Source organism: Oratosquilla oratoria, chromosome 27 (genome assembly GCF_046742065.1).
Source record: "Oratosquilla oratoria isolate Oo_2021 chromosome 27, ASM4674206v1, whole genome shotgun sequence".
Classification (NCBI taxonomy): Eukaryota; Metazoa; Arthropoda; class Malacostraca; order Stomatopoda; family Squillidae; genus Oratosquilla; species Oratosquilla oratoria.
The window spans coordinates 16,827,535-16,844,918 of NC_134803.1; the positions used below are offsets into that span (position 1 = coordinate 16,827,535).

Consider the following 17,384-nt stretch of genomic DNA (forward strand, 5'->3'; position numbering starts at 1 on the left):
ATCATGTAAGTGTCAAGCAATCATACAAAGAAGTGAGTGAATTGAGAAAGGAAAAATGTATTATTAATTAGGGAAATGGAAATGAAAAAGGAACTACCTATAGTAATAAATTATAAAAGATGAAAAACAATGACAAATAAAAATGAAACTTTGTTAAAGGAAGTTAATGAGAAGATATTAATGAAGGCAGGCAAAGTTGGTTAAAATATAAAAAAAAAAAAACATGATGGAAATTAAAAACCAAATGAAAGAAGACAAAGAAAAAAAAATACTAAAGAAATAGTCAAAGAACAAATGAAAGTACAAAGGACACTGCAATAGAATAAAAGAAAAAGACTGGGTAAGAGACGCAATAGACAAGAACAAATGTATTGTAATTTATGGTATTAAAGAAAAACCAGGACTAATCAGGTTCCAAAGGGAAAAAAAGAGAAGAAGAATATAGTGAGGGAAATACTAAAAGAAATACAGGAGGAACAAGAATTTGCAAGAGAAATAGAGAAAATATACAGAATAGGAAAATATTCCAAAGAGAATAATTACCTATAGACCCTATCCACCCTATCTCCCAACTCCCCAGATATTCCCCGCTTTCCCAAAGCCCCTTTCACCCCATCCATCCATCTCATCTTAGGTCACCCCCTCATGTTCACTCCTTCCACACCTCTTTTACTAGTCTTTCTTCACTCATTCTTCTCATGTATACAAAGCATCCCAATACTCATTCATCCACCCTATCTCCCAATTCCCTTTCCACCTCCATTCTCCTCCTTACCTCCTCATTTCTCACTCTATCCAGCCTAGTAATATCTATCATACAGTGCTGTTGGCACAATCACTCCTTCATCACTGTATAGAGCAGCGATCAAAGAAGGACGTCCCAAAATACGCTCCAAACAGCTATTTAGCGAGTTGACGATGAATGATTTTGGAATTATTTCGGAACCAACCAACAGCTGCCTGGTTGTTTACATACGGGAAGGGAGTGTCAGAGTTAATGTGACCAAAATGTAGTCTTTGTATCTTAGTTCAATAATTATATTTACATGATCAGTGACAACAATGGATGAAACAAACGAAGAATTCAGTGATAAGGAAACTGCACAGTGATGTCTTGCCATAAGTACAATAGAGTCCCCACTTGGCGTAATTAAAAAAAGAATGTGTCTAAATGAGACCCCAAAAACATAGCAAAGGTTGGATAGAAGTGTCTTTTCGGGGTATAATAGAGAAAATAGTAATATATATAGAGGGCTAGACATGGATAGAGAACCCAGGTTTAAAAATATCACAAGAAATAGAGAAATAAATTAATTGTTAGATGAAATAATTGAACTCAAAAGTGAATGCAAAAGTATGTATAAAGAAGTAGCTATATAAAGAAAAGCCAATGAAGAAAATAATAGGGAAATAAGATGAATTGAAAATGGAACTGAATAGGATAAAGGGAGAAAATATAAGACTGAAAAATGAAGATATGAATAGGAATGAGGCATTAAAGAGATGAAGGATCAAATACAGGCAGTGACTGAGATAGTGGAAGAAATGACTTTCAAGAAATAAAGAAACAGTGGAGGGTGGAACAGGAAAGTAAAAAAATGATCTTTTAAGGAAATAGTGGAACAAGTTAAGGAGAATGCGAAGGAAACGGCAATCCAAGTGATAAAAGAGAAAGGAAATTTGGTTAGGGATACAATGGACAAAAAAAGATGCATTGTGATCTACGGTATTAAAGAAAAGCATGATGTTCCTAGTTATCAGAAAGAGAAGAAAAAGAGATTGCAGAAGCGATTCTGAAGGAGATTCGAGAGGAGAATCAAACCCTGGATAAAGAAATCGAGGAAACAGATAGGATGGGTAGATACTCAAAAGAAAAACAATATAGGCCACTAAAAGTAAAACTTAGGTCACAAATGATAGCAGAGGAAGTACTATCCAGAACAGCAAAATCAGCAAATAGTGAAAATCACAAAAACATATGGATAAAGAATGAAATGAGTGAAGAAGGAAAAGAAAAGGAGCTTAGAAATGAAGTGAAGGAAAAAAAAAAAAAAGAAGAGACTGAAAAGAATTATTTTTTTTTGGGGGGGAAGTGGTGGACCTTAGGCTGAGAAAATGGTATATCATGAAAAAGAAAACATAGCAGACAGAAAAAGACGAGAAAGAAAAAAATTAAAATTAGCCTATACCAACATAGATGGAATGATCCCAGGACTGAATGAACTAAATGATTACCTGGCATTAGAAAAGCCGGACATAATGGGAAAAGTAGAAGTTAACTTAAAGGGAATCCACCACCTAACACTGGGACAAAGGTCTATACAACTGCTGGATGAAGAATAGAACGGAAAAACAAGGAGGGGGAGTACTATTTCTGACCAATAAAGACTTAAATGTGACAAAGTTAACAGAAGGAAAAATCAATGTAGAGTCAATAATGATAAAAATTGAAAACAACCATATGAAAAGCAGAAAATTTGTAGTAGTGTATGTGCCCCCTTAAAACACAGGCCTGGACAGAACACGATCATTCCAAATTGTTAGAAGATACTAAACATGAACTAACTGATATACTGAAAGAAAGAGGAAATACAGTAATTACGGGTGATTTTAACTCAAAAGAAATATGTTGGGAAGAAATTACAGTTAAGGGTAGAGAGGACATATGGGGCAGCATACTACTTGCTATGACCACTGAATACACAATGACTCAATGCATACATACATACATATACCAAGGTTTTTTCCCTCTTACAAGGGAGGTAGCCAAAAAGGAAAAGGCATAAAATCATTTCCACCCATTCCATCCCAGAATACACTCCACACCCCTCCACCCTCCCTCTTATCTTAGCACCTCCTGGATGACGGGTCATCCCTGCACCTTGTCCACTGCCCTGGGTCAGAAGCAGTGTTGCAAGACACAGCATATCCACAGTAAGGCTGCTTCATTAAATTGGCGACCCCCCCCCCTCTCCGTCTCCCCATTGCATAAAAGGAGAAGACGGGGAGAAATCCCTTTGGGCTGTGTCAAATTTTGCTCACACATACAATCTCACCCCCCATCCCCCCACCCATTCCACCTCATGCAATCAGAACATCATCCAAGATAATGCAAGATAATGCAAAAGACACAATCATTCAAGTGATTAACGAAAAAGCAAATTGGGTCAGGGACACAGTAGATAGGAAGAAATGTATTGTGGTTTATGGGCTTAAAGAAAAACAAGGATTGGCGAGGTACATGAGAGAAAAAGAAGAAAAAGAGACAGCAGTAGAAATCCTTAATGAAATTCAGGGGGGAGACAGTGATTCAGGCACAGACTTAGAAGAGACTTACAGAATTGGTCGCTATACTAAGGATAGGAATCGACCTCTAAAGATAAAACTAAGGTCACAAGTGGTAGTAGAAGACATATTTGAAAAAGTAGGTAACTTGGCAAAGAGTGAAAAATACAATAAGATATGGATAAAAAGAGAAATGAGTACTGAGGAATTAGAAAAAGAAAGGGCACTAAGAGAAGAAGCAAAGGAAAAAAACTTGAAAAGATCGGAGACAGAATGCAAAGAATTCCAGTGGAGAGTAATAGACTTGAGATTAAGACAATGGCGCTTCAAAACGAACAAAACAAGGGAAGAAGAAACCAGGGAGAAGGAAGAAAATTAAAAGTGGCCTATACCAACATTGACGGACTAATTTCGGGACTGAACGAACTCAATGATTATCTGTTAGAAGCAAAACCAGACATAATGGGAATTGTAGAGACCAAACTAAGAGGTGAAATACCATCCACTGTTATCGGACAAGGTTTATACAACTACTGGATAAAAAACAGGGACAAGAAACAGGGAGGGGGAATCATGTTCTTGGCCAAGAAAGACCTAAAGGTGACAAAAATTGCAGAGGGCAAAGGTAATGCTGAATTGATCATGATAAAAGTCGAAGGCAAGAATATGAAAAGTAGAAAGTTTGTGGTGACTTATGTGCCTCCAAAAACAAGCGCTTGGAAAGAAATCGAACATAAAAAAATGCTAGATGACACAAGAAAATCACTCAATGAGATACTAATTGGTAAGGGTAATCTGGTAGTTATGGGGGACTTCAATTGCAAAGAAATTTGTTGGGACAGCATGACAGTGCAAGGAGATGACTCGTGGGGCAATGTACTGCTAGATATGACCATGGAGTACACAATGACCCAATGGGTCCGTGAAAACACAAGGTACAGAAATAATGAAGAGCCATCGAAACTAGATCTAATATTTACAACAGAGCCTGAAATAGTGCATAAAGTCCAGTATGAGACACCAATTGGAAAGAGTGACCATGTACTCATCGAAACTATACTAAAGGAAGAAATAGACATAGAGAGGAACGAAAAGCATAGGAAAGGAAGACTGAGGTACAACAAAACAGACTTTACAAAACTAAAGACATTCTTCCGGAATGCAAACTGGGAAATATTTTACAGGGAAGAAACAGCAGTGGAAGAGAAATGGAATATATTGATGGAAAACTACAATGAAGGGGTAAACAGGCATGTACCAAGACAAAAGCGAGAGAGAGAGTACATTAAATGTTGGTTCAACAAAAGATGCAGTGAGGCAAAAGACAGAAGGGACAAAGCTTGGAAAAAGTGGAGAAAAGACAAAAAACAAAGCAAATGGCAAATTTATGTTAACTATAGAAATGAGTATGTTAATGTGAGAAGAGAGGAGAAAAGGAACCATGAGAAGGATATTATAGACAAATGCAAAGAGCAACCCAAACTATTCTATCGGTATGTGAATGGTAAACTTAAAAACAAACAGGAATTGGTGAAACTATGCCAAGGAAACATAGAATACACAGAAGATTTAGAGATGGCCGAAGTCATGAACAATCACTTTAAATCTGTTTTCACCAGAGAGAAAATACCAAATTGTGACATAGACAAAAACAAGAAATCTCCCCTCATGAATGAGTTTACAGCATCACTAAAGGAAATATCAGAACATTTATCAAGGCTGGATGTCAGAAAATCACATGGCCCGGACGGTATTGCAAATTGGATTCTAAAGGAGTGCAAAGAAGAACTAACAGACAAAATACACATCTTAATAAACAGCTCACTCAAAGAAGGAAAGATACCCGAGGACTGGAAAAACGCTAACATTGTACCAATACACAAAGGAGGAAACAAAGAAGAACCCACCAACTATAGGCCAGTATCACTAACAAGCACCATAGCCAAAATTTGTGAGAAAATAATCAAGAATAGATGGGTAAAACATCTGGAAGACAATGACATATTAAACCCAAGACAATTCGGATTCAGACAAGGAAGATCATGCTCCACAAACTTAATATGCTTTTACTCAAGACTAATAGACATAGTGCAAGAAAGAAATGGATGGGCTGATTGTGCATTCCTAGACTTGCAAAAAGCCTTTGACAAAGTACCACACAGAAAACTACTAAAAAAACTGGAACACATAGGAGGAATACAGGGAAACCTACTAAAATGGATAGAGGACTTTCTGACTGGTAGAAAGATGAGAGTAGTGCTCAGAGAAAAATATTCAGACTGGAAAGAGGTGATCAGTGGAGTACCGCAAGGATCTGTGCTGGCACCAATAATGTTTGCTATCTATATGAATGACATGGATGAGGACGTGAACTGCTACATGAGCTTCTTTGCCGATGACGCCAAACTGCTAAGGAAAATAGAAACTGATGAGGACTGTGAAGCACTGCAAGAAGACCTAAATAGGGTATGGAACTGGAGTCAGAAATGGGAAGTGGACTTTAATACCAAGAAGTGTAGCATAATGGAGTTTGGAAAAAGCAAAAACAGAATATCAGGAAAATATACAATTGGAACCAAAGAAGTAAAGAAAGTAGGATCCGAAAAAGATTTGGGAGTAATTATCACGAACGACTTGTCCTATGATATACAGATTAACAAAATTGTCGGGGAGACTTACAACTTGCTAAGATCAATAAAAGTGGCGTTTACATACTTGGACGAAGACATGATGAAAAAAATATTGGTTACATTGATAAGGCCTAGATTAGAGTATGCAGCGACATTGTGGTCCCCCAGTACCAAAAAGAATATAAAGAAAATAGAAAGAATCCAAAGAGCAGCTACAAAAATGGCACCTGCACTTGCAAACCTATCATACGAAGAGAGATTGGCTAAACTGGAGTTACCGACACTGGAGCAAAGAAGAGAGAGAGGTGACCTATTGACCATCTACAGAATCATGAAAGGCACAGAGGTACTCGATAGTGAGAGCTTACTTAACTGGGACAAAAGAAACACAAGAGGACATGGAAAGAAAATAAAAAAACATAGCTATAGAAGAGAACTGAAGAAAAATAGTTTTCCTCATAGAGTTTTGGACACTTGGAACAAACTGGACAATGGAATAGTATGCGCAAAAACCATTCATGAGTTTAAAAACAAACTAGACACTGCAAGATACAAAGGCGGGACATCACGAGCATAGCTCCCCTTCCCGCAAAATACAACTAGGTAAATACAACCATTCTCCATTCATCCCTGTCTTCTGTCATCTCCTGTCCTTCCTCAACATACATTCCCCTCTTCCCCAAAGCCCCCTTCACCCCATCCATCCACCTAATACTAGGACGTCCCCTCATGTTCACTCCCTCCACATCTGCCTTTCATACCTCTTTTACTAGTCTTTCTTCACTCATTCTTTCCATGTGTCCAAACCATCCCAATATTCTTTCATCAACCCTATATCCCAGCTCCCTTTCCACCCCTGTTCTCCTCCTCACCTCCTCATTTCTCACTCTATCTAGCCTAGTAACCCCTATCATAATTCTCAGACACCTCATCTCAAACACACACACACACACACACTTGAAGCTAAGGAAAAAAACGAGATAAGAACGGAGTCAGAAAAAGAGAGATTCTATTGGAGAGTAGTGAATATGAAACTAAAGAAAGTCGACATACAAGAGAAAAACAAAAGGGAAACAGAGAACACAATGGAAGTGGCAGAAAACTAAGAGTGTCTTACACAAATATAGATGGATTAATAACAGGATTGAATGAGCTGAATGATTATTTGAAAGAAAAAGAACCAGACATATTGGGAATTGTAGAAACAAAATTAAAAGGTCCACTACCACCCAACAGTGTAGGACATGATGCATATAATTATTGGATTAGAAACAGAGTGAAAAAGGAAGGGGGTGGAGTTATGTTCCTGACTAAGAAGGATATAAACGTGAAGTGTGTCACATATGGAAAGAATACAGTAGAGATAATAATGATGGAAGTAGAAGATAGAGATAAGAAGAGCAGAAAGTTTGTGATAAATTATGTGCCCCCGAAAACAGCCTCATGGGAAGAGAGTGAACATAAAAGTATGTTAGAGGACACAAAGATAACATTAAACAAGATAATGGAAGAGGGAGGAAGAATAGTTATGATGGGCGACTTTAATTGCAAAGAAATCTGCTGGGAAGAAATGACAGTAAAGGGTGGAGACGGCTCATGGGGAAACGCTCTACTTGAGATGGTTACTGACCATACAATGACACAATGGATACAGGAGAACACTAGGTATAGAAATGAAGAAGAGCCATCGAGACTAGACCTAATAATTACATCCGAACCTAGAATAGTGGACAAAATTGAATATAAAACACCAATAAGTAAAAGTGACCACATATTGATTGAAATGGAACTTAATGAAGAAAAATATATGAAAAGAAATTAACAATATAGAAAAGGAAGAATGATGTATGAAAAAACAAACTTTGATAAAATAAGAGAATTCTTTCAAAACGAAAACTGGGAAGAAATATACAAAGAAGAAACAACAGTGGAAGAGAAATGGAATATTTTGACAAAAATTTACAAAAAAGGATTGGAAAAGTATGTCCCAAGACAAAAACAGGAAAAAGAATATGTAAAGTGCTGGTACAACAAAAGTTGTAGGGAGTTAAAAGACAAAAGAGACAAAGCCTGGACCAGATGGAAAAAAGACAGAAGACCTGAAAAATGGAAAATATATACCTGTTATAGAAATGAATATGTACAAACGTGCAGAGAGGAAAAGAGAAAATATGAAAAAGATATCATAGAAAAGTGTAAAGATCAACCAAAACTATTCTACAGATTTGTAAACAATAAATTGAAAAACAAACAAGACTTGGAGAAATTAAGACAAGAGGGAGTTGAATACACTGAGGAAATGGAAATGGCGGAAATTATGAACAAACATTTTAAATCAGTGTTTACAAGGGAGAACATACAACCTGAAGAGAACAAATGGAAAGAGAAAGTCCCCCCTATGGAAGAAATAGAAGTAACAAAGAATGAAATATTAACACACTTGAGTAATCTTGATGTCAGAAAATTGCATGGACCAGATGAAATAGCAAACTGGATACTGAAAGAATGCAGGAATGAACTGGCAGACAAAATACATAGCATAATAGATAGTTCCTTGAAAGAAGGAAAAGTTCCAGAAGATTGGAAAAAAGCAAATATAGTACCTATATATAAAGGAGGAAATAAAGAAGAACCTACCAACTATAGACCAGTCTCTCTAACAAGTACAATAGCAAAAATTTGTGAAAGAATTATCAAAAGTAGATGGGTAAAATATTTAGAAAAAAACAAAGTGTTAAATCCAAGGCAATTTGGATTCAGACAAGGACGATCATGCATCACCAATTTGATATGTTTCTATTCAAGGCTAACAGATATAATACAAGAAAGAGATGGATGGGTGGATTGTGCATTTTTAGACCTAAAGAAAGCTTTTGACAAAGTACCACATAAGAAGTTGCTTAAGAAATTAGAAACTGAAGGAGGAATACAGGGCAAACTACTAAATTGGATGGAGGACTTTTTGCAAGAAAGAAAAATGAGAGTAGTGATAAGAGACCAGCACTCAAAATGGGATGAAGTAATAAGCGGTGTTCCGCAGGGAACAGTTCTGGCCCCAATAATGTTTGCTATATATATTAATGATATGGATGAAGGAATTGAAAGCTATATGAGCTTCTTTGCAGATGATGCAAAACTACTGAAAAGAGTGAAAACTGAAGAAGATTGTGAATCACTACAGAGAGATCTAAATAAAGTACAGGAATGGAGTAGGAAGTGGGAGATGGAGTTCAATACAAAAAAGTGTAGTATAATGGAATTTGGAAAAAGCAAAAACAGAATAACAAGAACATATAAATTGGGAGAAGAAGGAATAAAAAAAGTAGAAAATGAGAAGGACCTGGGAGTCATTCTTATGAATGATATGTCACCTGAGAAACATATAAATAAGATTTTTGGAGAAACTTATAATTTAATAAGAACAATCAAAGTGGCATTTACATACCTGGATGAAGAAATGGTGAAGAAAATCCTAATCACCCTGATAAGACCAAGATTGGAATATGCAGCAACGATATGGTCACCAAGTACAAAAAAAATGTATTAAAAAACTTGAAAGAATACAAAGAGCAATTACAAAATTGGCACCAACACTCTCAAAACTATCATATGAAGAGAGACTAGAAAAACTTGAACTACAGACACTAGAGCAAAGAAGAGAGGAGATTTGATAGCTATTTACAGAATCATGAAAGGCATAGAAATTACTGATAGAGAGAATCTGATAAAATAGGATGACGGAAATACTAGAGGACACGGAAAGAAAATAAAAAAAGACAGCTATAGAAGAGATTTGAAAAAGAACAGCTTTCCTCACAGAGTAATAGACAGTTGGAACAAGTTAGATGAGAAAGTGGTGTGTGCAAAAACAATACATGAATTTAAAAATAGTTTAGATAAAATGAGATATGAAGACGGGACCCCACGAGCATAGCTCCCATTCCCGTAAAATACAACTAGGTAAATACACACACTTTTTTCGGATGGACGGTGAAGATTAGAGTTCTGAAGAAAAAGTGAAATATTCGTGGACCTCAATGCAAAGGAAGTACCTATTGTATTTACAGGGAAGGGGATAACTCGTGGTGTCGTGGGAAAGTGAGGAAAAAGGAGAAGGGGCGGGATTACTGAGGGAAATGGAAGGAAATGAGGAAGGGGAGGACTTGGCCCAAGAGGCCAGACGTCTTGTAAACAAACAAAGGGCCGATGATTCTGGTGATGGGATTAACAAAATTGTAAAGATTAGAAATATAGATAAGAGCAGCACAATGGAAGGTGAGGATAATAATTTCCAGGGATTTAATGAGGGTGGGGGGGATACCAACCTCCCCCGATTGACAAGACTAGAGGAGAAACTTGATAAGATGATCGAACATTGGGAGGACAGGTTCGATAACGTAACCAACATTGCGCAGAGAGTTCAAAGATTGGAAGAACTAGAGAAGGCAAACAAAAATTTAACTAATGAAATAGAAGAATTAAAAAGACAGTTAAAAGAAGTAAAAGAGGAGAATGAAGAATTAAAAAGGAACAATAAAGAGGCCATAGCAAAAGAAGCACAGGGTTGGAGAAAAATCCAGGAAAACAGTAAAGTTGCATTTACTGATATAATTAAACAGCAAATGAAAGAACAAACTGAAGACTCAGTTATCAAAGTGATGAGACAGAGAATATAGTAAGAGACTTAGCAGATAAAAAGAAATGTATAATTATATTAGGAATGGAAGAGAAACATTACCTTGATAGAAATTCAAGAATCAGTGAGGAAAAAGAAAAAGTAAGCAGTTTACTAGAATTAGTTCAGGAAGATGAACCTGAAATAATGAAACAAATTGAAGAGATATTTAGGCTCATAAAATATAGTACAGATAAGACCAGACCAATTAAGATTAAATTCAGATCACAAACAAAGAGAATATCTTAGCAAAATCAGGGAAGCTAGCAGCAAGTGAACAATATAAAAAGGTATGGATAAAAAGAGAAATGAATAAAGAGGAAAGAGAGGAAGAAAAAATGAAAAGGAAAGAAGCTAAAGAAAAAAACGAGAACAGAACGGAGTCAGAAAAAAAAGAATTCTACTGGAGAGTAGTGAATATGAAATTGAGGAAATGGACCATAACAGAAACAAAAAAGAAACAGAGAATACAATGAAAATAACAGAAAGTTAAGAGTGTCCTACACAAATATAGATGGATTAATAACAGGACTGAATGAACTGAACGAGTATCTAAAGGAAAAAGAACTGGACATAATGGGAATTGTAGAGACAAAATTAAAAGGTCCACTGCCACCCAACAGCATGGGACACAATGCATATAATTATTGGATTAGAAACAGAGATACAACAAGGGGGTGGAGTTATGGCATCACCTTACTTTTACCCACATTTATCTTTAGCTTTCTTCTATCACATACTCTCCCAAACACTGCCACCAACTTCCTCAATCCTTCCTCCGATCCTGTCACAAGCGCAGTGTCATCAGCAAACAACAGCTGGCTCACCTCCCACTTTTCTCCATTTTCTTTAATCATCTCCAATCCCTGACCCACTACCCTTGCATTTACCTCTCGCACCACCACATTCATGTATAAAATGAACAGCCAGGGTGACATAACGCATCCTTGACGAAGTCCCACCTTTACCTCGAACCACTCACTCTCTCCATTTCTAATCCTGATACAAGCTCTACTACTTTCATAAAAACTCTTGACAGCTCCCAGAAGCTTTCCTCCTATCCCGTATATCTGCATAACCTCCCACAGTGCCTTTCTGTCTACCCTATCATAAGCCTTTTCCAGATCCATAAAAGCCTAAAAAACATCCTTCCCCTTTCCTATAGCTTTCTCACATATCTGTCTTACGAAAGATCTGATCTACACAACCCCTACCTGTCCTAAATCCACACTGTTCCTCACCAATTACTCCTTCTGTTCCTCTCCTAATCCTCTCAATCACGATCCTCCTATAAGCCTTCCCAACTACACTTAACAAGCTAATCCCTCTGAAACTACTACATTCACACTTGTCCCGTTTTCCCTTGTAAAGTGGAACTATACAGGCACTCCTCCAGTCCTCTGGCACTCTACCCTCTCTCCAGCAAACACTAAATAACCTCAACAGCCAGTCCACCATCACTACCTCCCTTTTTCAGATATTCTGCATGGCATCCATCCAGACCAGGTGGCTTACCTGCTTTCATCATCTTAACAACTGCCTTCACTTCATCCTTCCTTATTTTTCCTCCATTCTCCTCACTCATCACTCTCATTTTCTTCGCACTTCCCACTGCAGCTATCTTTCCCTCCCTATCCTCCTTCACATTTAGCAACTCCCTAAAATATTCTGCCCATCTTCCCCTTACTGCCTTCTCTTCCATTATCATCTCTCCATCTGCACCTTTTACCTTTTCTTCTCTACTTGATTCGCCTCCTCTTCCTCTCTTAATTTCTTTCCAAAACATCTTTTTATTACTTTCAAAATTTTCTGTCATACTCTTACCCCATTTCACATCTGCTCTCCTCTTTGCCTCCTTTGCCCCGTCTGGGGTATTGGCTGTTTGTTATTGTGGAAAAGTAGCATGCAGTTGATACTTTAGGGTCTATATGGGGCACCCCTATGGACCAGAGCCACACATCATTTTGTCTATGATAGAGGAAAACTCCGTTCATAGAGAAATGATGACACTTTTATACTACGACTGTCCCTCCGTTATGCTGTCCCCCAACCCCTTGTTGCTGTCCTGTACCATTTCTCTGAGTATTCTTTTTCTGTGGTGGGGGAAAAGAATACTGCCACCAAGAATTCACTTGGATCGTACGAGGCAAGAAGAAAGGGATGGGGATTGGGACTAGGCATCTTTCTCCTTGTAGCCCCACAGGGGACATTCCGAAACGAAAAAGTAAAGGCATAAGAGGGTCTGGGAGTTTTCGGACCAGCACCCTAAGGTTTGGGTCTTTTAATGTGCGTGGATGTGGTACAGATGAGAGTAAAAGGGAAGAGATAGGTAGTATGTTTGTGAGAAGAAAGATGGATGTGTTGGCTTTGAGTGAAAGTAAGTTGAAAGGGAAGGGTGAGTGTAAGTTTGGGAGTGTAAGTGGGAGGTTATCAGGAGTGAAGGGAGGGTGAGGGAGGGAAGGAGTGACTATTATAGTAAGTGAAGATATAGGTAAATGTGTAGTGGAGTGGAAGGAGGTTTCCTCAAGGATAATGTGGATGAAGGTGAAACTGGGAAAGGAGATGTGGGTCTTTGTAAGTGCATATGGGCCTGGCAGTGAGAAGAGTGTAGAAGAAAGGGAGGCTTTTTGGATAGATTTAAATGACTGCATAGAGGATTTAGGAAGAAATGTCAATGTAATAGTACTGGGAGACCTTAATGCTAGGGTGGGAAATGGTCCAATCGATGGAGTGGTTGGGAAATGTGGAGTTCCAGGAAAGAATCGTAGTGGAGAGTTGATGGTGGAAATGTGTCTAGAAAGAGAGTTGACGATAGCAAATACAGTGTTTCGGAGGAGAGTCAAGCATAAGTACACATGGGAGAGGGTGGTGGAGGGAAGGGTGGTAGATAGAGCACTAATGGATTATGTAGTGGTAAATAGGATTATGATAGGAAGAGTTAAGGATGTACATGTGCTAAGGGGAGAGGGTGGGGGAATATCAGATCATTTTTTGGTGGAAGGTAAGTTGAGAGTGGAGGATAGATGGAGGAAGAGGAAAGGGACAAAAGGTAGGGAGGTGCTTAGAGTGAACTCTTTGAATGAAAAGGAAAAGGAGAAGGAGTACGAAAAGAAGCTGAAGGAGGAGTGGGAGGAGGAATGGGGATGGTTCAAGGAGGGAGTCATAAAGTGTGCAAGGATGGTGTGTGGTACAAAAAGGACAGGAGGAAATAGAAGAAAGGGTAGTGAATGGTGGGATGAGGAAACAAAGAAGGTTGTAGAAGTGAAGAAGCGAGCTTTCACAGATTGGTTACAAAATAGAACGAGGGAGTCATATGAGGGGTACAAAGAAAAGAGAAGTAAAACAAAAGGTAATGACTCAATGGATAAAGGAAAATATCAGATACAGAACCTGAAATTGTAGACAGAATAGATTACAAAACACCAATAGGAAAGAGTGACCATGTACTAATAGAATTCGAACTAAAAGAGCAAATGAACCTAAGAAGAAATGAGAAACATAGAATAGGAAGACAAATGTGCAACAAAACGAATTTTGAGAAACTTAAAAGATTCTTCCATAATGCAAACTGGGAAAAATTCCTAAATGAAGAAACAAGGATGGAAGAGAAATGGAATATAATAAAAGAAATTTATGAGGGTGTGACCAAATATGTTCCACAACAAAAGCAAGAAGGAACACACATAAAGAACTAGTACAACCAAAAATGTAGAAGCCAAGGATAAAAGAGACAAAGCCTGAAAAAAATGGAAAAAAGGACAAAAAAAAGAGCAAATGGCAACCATACATCAAACTAAGAAACAATTATGTAAAAATACACAGAGAAGAAAAGAGAAATTATGAAAAGGAAATAATAGAAAAATGTAAGGAACAACCAAAACTATTTTATAGATATGTGAACGGTAAACTAAAAAACAAACAAGAAATAGAAAAGTTGCACCAAGGAAGTCATGAATACACAGAAGAACAAGAAATGGCAGAAGTTATGAGCAAACACTTCAAATCTGTTTTCACAATTGAGAACTCACCTAACTGTGAGGCACAGAAATCAGTGACCAAATAAAAAAACCTTGATGTAAGAAAATCGCATGATCCAGATGGAATTGCAAACTGGATATTGAAGGAATGCTTAGAGGAATTAACAGATAAAATACACACTAAAATCAAATGCTCGCTCAAAGAAGGTAAGGTACCACAAGACTGGAAAAATGCAAACATAGTACCAATATATAAAGGAGGAAAAAATGAAAATCCAACTAACTGCAGACCGGTCTCCCTAACAAGCACAGTAGCTAAAATTTGTGAAAAAGTGATCAAAAGTAGATGGGAAGAAAAATCTATACTAAACCCAAGCCAATTTGGATTTAGACAAAGATCACATACAACAAACCTAATTTGCTTCTACTCAAGACTAATAGATATAATAGATAAGAGGGATGGATGGGCAGACCACCTATCTAGACCTACAAAAGTCATTTGACAAAGTACCACAAAATAAATTAATAAGAAAATTAGAATCAATAGGTGGCATCGCAGGTAAATTATTAGAATGGATGGAAGATTTCCTGACTGGGAAAAAAATGACAGTAGTAATTAGAGACAAATACTTGAAATGGGAAGAAATGATATGTGGTGTTCCACAAGGATCAGTGCTGGCTCCAACAATGTTTGCCATATACATAAACAACATGGATGAAGGAGTTGAATGTTATATGAATTTCTTCACAGATGACACAAAAATATTAAAGAAAGTGAGAACAGAAGAGGACTGTAATTCATTACAATCAGACCTGGACACAATCTGGAAATGGACTCAAAAGTGGGAAGTGAACTTCAGTATCATGAAGTGTAGCATAATGGAGTTTGGAAAAAGCAAAAACAGAATTTTAAAAATTACAAAATTGGCAAAGAAGAAATAAAAAAGTGCACTCGGAAAGGGACCTTGAAGTACTAATCAGCAATGACATGATGCCGGATCAACACAAACAAAATAGTCAGTGAAACCTATAACCTATTAAGGTCAATGAAAGTGGCATTTGACTACTTCAATGAAGAAATTGTTAAAAAAATATTAGTTACACTGATTACACCAAAGCTGGAATATGGACACTCGGTACTAAAAAGAGTATAAGGAAACTAGAAAGAATACAAAGAGCAACAACAAAGTTGGCACCAGCTCTTTCCAATTTAACATACCAACAAATATTATCAAAATTGGAACTACCAACACTAGAGCAGAGAAGAGAAAGAGGTGATCTACTAATTATATTTAGAATCATGAAAGGAATGGAAATCCTTGACAGGAATGATTTACTGAAAATGACAATGGAAAAACAAGAGGTCATGAAAAGAAATTCAAAAAGGATAACTATAGAAGAGATCAGAAAAAGAATAGCTTTCCACACAGAGTGCTGGATATATGGAATAACTTAGATAAAGAAACAATGTGTGCAAATTCTATTCAAGATTTTAAGAAAACACTTGATGCTGAAAGATACAAAGACAGGTCACTATGAGCATAGCTCCCTTCCCATGTAATACAACTAGGTAAATACAACTAAGTAAACAAAATCTCCTCTTAGTATCCATTCCAAAATGTCTATTTCTCATTACACAGAAACGGGAAAAAAAAAAAAAAAAAAAAAAAAATGAAAGTGCTGGACTTGAGACTGAAAAAATGGTACATAAAAAAAAATGGAAACTTAAACAAAAAAAGAAAGGATAATATGAAACTAAAAGTGGCATACACAAATATCGATGGCATGATCTCTAGAATCAATGAACTAAATGACTATCTAGAAATGGTAAAAACCTGACATCATGGGAATTGTGGAGACAAAGCTGAAAGGAACTATATCAACAAGCATAGCATGACAAGATCTATACAACGACTAGGTGAAAAATAGAACAGACAAGCAGGGAGGAGGTGTCATGATATTGATCAAAAAGGGTCTAAATGTGACAAAGATAAATGAAGGCCAAGACAATGTAGAATTAATTATGGTCAAAATTGTAAACAAAAATATGAAAAGTAGAAAATTTGTAGCAGTGTATGTACCACCAAAATCATAGGCTTGGTTGGATAATGAACATTCTAAATTACTGGAAGACACAATGAATGTGCTAAACGTGTTACTGAAAGAGGGTGGAAACAGCAATCATGGGCAATTTTAATGCAAAGGATATAATCTGGGAAGAAATTATAGTAAAAGGGGGAGAAGATCATTGGAGCAACATCCTACTAGATATGACCATCAAATACACCCTAACACAATGGGTTAAGGAAAATACTAGATATAGAAACAATGAGGAACCATCAAAACTAGACCTAATCTTAACTTCTGAATCAGATATTGTGAACAAAATGGAGTATAAAACACCAATTGGAAAGAGTGACCATATACTAATAGACTTTGAATTAAAAGAACAGAACAATGTATGAATGATAAGCATAGAGAAGGAAGATTAATGTACAACAAAACCGATTTTGTGAAACTAAGAGAAATTTTCCAAAACACTAACTGGGACAAATTCTCTTAAGAGGAAACAAAGATGGAAGACAAATGGAATATATTCAAAGAAAAGTACAAAGAAGGAATTGACAAATATGCACCAAAAAAGAAACAAAAAGATATTTATATAAAGTGTTGGTATAACAAAAGGTGCAGTGAGGCTAGAGACAGAAGAGACAAAGCCTGAAAAAAAATGGAAGATAAAAATAAAGCATCCACATGGCAAACATATATAAAACTTACGAACGAATAAGTGAATATATACATACATATACATATACT

At 36.8% G+C, this 17,384-nt stretch overlaps 1 protein-coding gene across 11 annotated transcripts in view; it reads right to left on the bottom strand.

The window, feature by feature from the left end:
- Vps13 (vacuolar protein sorting 13C) overlaps nt 1-17,384 on the bottom strand; it is a 1,483,510-nt gene that overhangs the window by 1,004,727 nt on the left and 461,399 nt on the right. The gene's annotated exons all lie outside the window — the stretch shown is intronic.